Raw genomic sequence first — 3,365 nt, forward strand, 5'->3', positions numbered from 1 at the left:
CCTTTATCTTGTTGTGGTGCTCAAGTATTTTATAAATTCTGGATATATGTCCCTTATCTGATATGTTATTACCAAATACTTTTTCCAAGCCGGTGGCTTCCCTTTTTACCCTGTTGGAGAAGTTTTTGGATGTGCATAGGGATTTGATTTTCTGAAGATCCCGTTCATCTTCTCCTGGTTGTAGGTGGAAACACCTACTCTTAAGCCTGAGTTTTGTGAAGCAGCTTAGAAAGCTTTTTTATATTAATGAATTAATTTATGAAATACACTGACAGAACTTTTGGAAAATGGCACATTGTATCATATTCGTGATTTGGAACTATAGCTAAGAAAATTTAGTGGAGTGGGCATTACTTTCAAAGATCAAACTTGGAGCTACAAATACATATAACTTAATTTTTTTTCTATTACTACATGTTATTTGTCAGTCTGGAGACTAATGTGCACCTGATACAGGCCATGGTCTGCCATTACTTTCTATGAATCAGAATGCTGGACAATGACTAGGGATGACAGAAGGAGAATTGATGCCTTTGAGCTGTGGTGCTGGAGAAGAGTGTTGAATATACCACTGACTGCTAGGAGAACAAACAAGTTTGTCCTGGAGAGGCTGCAGCCAGGCTGCTCCTTGGAGGCAAGGATTCTGAAGCTTTATCTGACATACTTTGGGCATGTTGCAAGGAGGGACTAATCCTTGGAGAGGGACGTCATGTTTGGGAGAGTAGAAGGACAGTGCAGGAGAGGAAGACCCTCGATGTGATGGATTGATTCAGTCACTGGGATAGTGGGGGTAGGTGTGTCGGAGACAATAAGATTGGTACAGGATAGAGCAGGATTTAGGGCTGTTGTAAATAGGGTCACTTTGATTCTCAGGTGACTTGACAGCACATAGCAACAATGACATGTTATTTGTTAAGAAAGACTGGCACACCATTGAAACAGATGAGGGAGAGAACAGTTTAAAAGTGATATATGATAGGGTATTATTGTTATCACAGGAATCCAGAATTAAGGTTGCATAGTGGAGTCATTTGGGGCATGAGGTGGGGGGATTGTATACCAGTGAAGGAGTTTATATTTTGCTTTTTGAAGACAGGAACAAACTGGGGTGGGAGGGGTGGAGAAAAAAGTGCAACAATGAATGAATAGAAATCCAAAATCTCTGTAAATGTTCATTAAAATTAATAAAATAAAATTTAAATAAAGGATAGACTGGCACAGTGACTCCAATGGTGGACTTGATCATGGTAGATTCTTGGAGAATAATGGACATCCTGGGATGGTGTAGGATAGGGCAAGTCTCCAATAACTCTAGTGATAGTAACAACCTCTGTCATTTGAAGTTCTAGTATCCAATTCTCCCCTGCGATGCCCACTGTATTCAAAGGGCAGGATAACGGTGGTGTTGAGGCTATGGGAAAGGATCTGGTATATTTTGGAGGAACATACTTCTAAATCATACAGCACTCTTCTGTCAATTTGCTGTACTGAGGTAATCTGGATTTGCTTTGATGCTGAGCTCTGTGCCTTTTGGGTTTTAAATGTCATAATAGTTGCCCATGGTGGACAGGGTCTGGCAGAACTCCGAGTTTAAGACAGGTTTGGAAGCAGGATGGCATCCACTTCCCAAACCACATGTCAATGGAAACTTTATGAACTTGGAGAAACGATGATAGTTATAGAAAGGCTTCAGGTCTTTTGTTCATAATGTCACTATGAGGCATCATCGACTCAGTGGCAATCAACAACAACAGGGTGGGAAAACCCTGGAGGATGCTCAAAAGTCCTGTGCAACTGGGCAAAGCCTGTCATTGCTTTTCTTTTTTTAATTTTTTTTTTTGTCATTGTTTTCTTTTGGGTTTTGTGGGTTTTTTTGGATTTCCATTCATTCATTGTTGCACTTTTCTCCCTTCCCACCCCTCCCCCAGTTCACTCTTCTCTTTGAAACTAAAAGAAAAATTCTTTCATTGTTATACAATTCCTCCCCCCAACTCTAATCCACTATGCAGCTTTCATTCTGGACTCCTGGCATAACAAAAATACCTAATCATATATCCCTTTTAAACAGTTCTTTCCCTCATTTGTCTCAATGCAGTATACATAATTTATCTCATCTTTCTCTAATAAGTCATCACCGGTATGTTTTGCAACCTACAAGCTTCCTTGGGATTTTAGGCTCATGTTCTGGGGAGCAGGTCAGCTAACCTCTTTTCTGTCAACCTAAGCACCTATACTCGATTCCTGACTTGTCCCAACTCAGGCAATCTGAACCTTAGGGCAGAGAAGCAGGAGGGATGCAGGAGAACAGGAAGCTTCACCTTTATTTTCTCTTACCCTATTTTCTTTTTTTTTTTTTAAATGTGATTTTAACAAAAGTTTAAAGAGAAGTTGAATTTTTCATTCATTCATTGCTGCATATTTTCCTCCCTACCCCCCAGTTTGGTTTCGGTTTTTTTCCCCTCTCTCTCTTGTTTGGTTGTTTTTATATTAGTTTGCTCACAAAGTTCATATACATTGTGTTTCACACTACTCCTCAATCATATTGTGTTTCATACATTTATTCCCATTGTTGTTGTTGTTATGTGCTGTCGAGTCACTTGCGACTCATAGCGACCCTATGTACAAGAGCCCTAAACCCTGCTCTATCCTGTGCCAATCTCGCTGTCTCCAACACACTCATTCCCACCACCCCTATCACAGAATCGATCCATCTCATCAAGGGTCTTCCTCTCCTAAGCCGTCCCTCTACTCTCCCAAACATGATGGCCCTCTCCAAGGACCAGTCCCTCCTTGCAACATGCCCAAAGTATGTCAGAAAAAGCTTCAGAATCCTTGACTCCAAGGAGCATTCTGGCTTCTCCTGTCAGTCCATTGAATATTCAACATTCTTCTCCAGCACCAGTTCTAAAGCATCAATTCTCTTTCTATCATCCATACATGATGCTTTATAAAATCAATCACCATTGAACCTTACCCATCATCACCCAATCTTTTCAGGTCCCCACTGGATACTTCCCCTTTCTTTTACTCCTTGCATCCACCCACCAAACTGTGCAACACTGTGAGTTCACCCCTAATCATCGTCACCCCTTTGTTCCCATCCCTTCCCCCCTTGCATCTACATACATGTTTTACTAGTTATCATTCTGGTTGTACAATAATGATCTTATGCAGTATTTAGTTTACTCAGCACAATGCTCTCCAGTTTCTCCCAAGTTATGTGTTGTTGTTGTTGTTGTTGTTGTTGTTGTTATGTGCCGTCGAGTGGCCTGCGACTCATAGCGACCCTATGTACAACAGCCCTAAACTCCGCTCTGTCCTGTGCCAATCGCACTGTCTCTGACACACCTATCCCAATTACCCCA

This window comes from Elephantulus edwardii, unplaced genomic scaffold (assembly GCF_000299155.1).
Source record: "Elephantulus edwardii isolate Elephantulus edwardi_28Jun2011 unplaced genomic scaffold, EleEdw1.0 scaffold00223, whole genome shotgun sequence".
Lineage (NCBI taxonomy): Eukaryota > Metazoa > Chordata > Mammalia > Macroscelidea > Macroscelididae > Elephantulus > Elephantulus edwardii.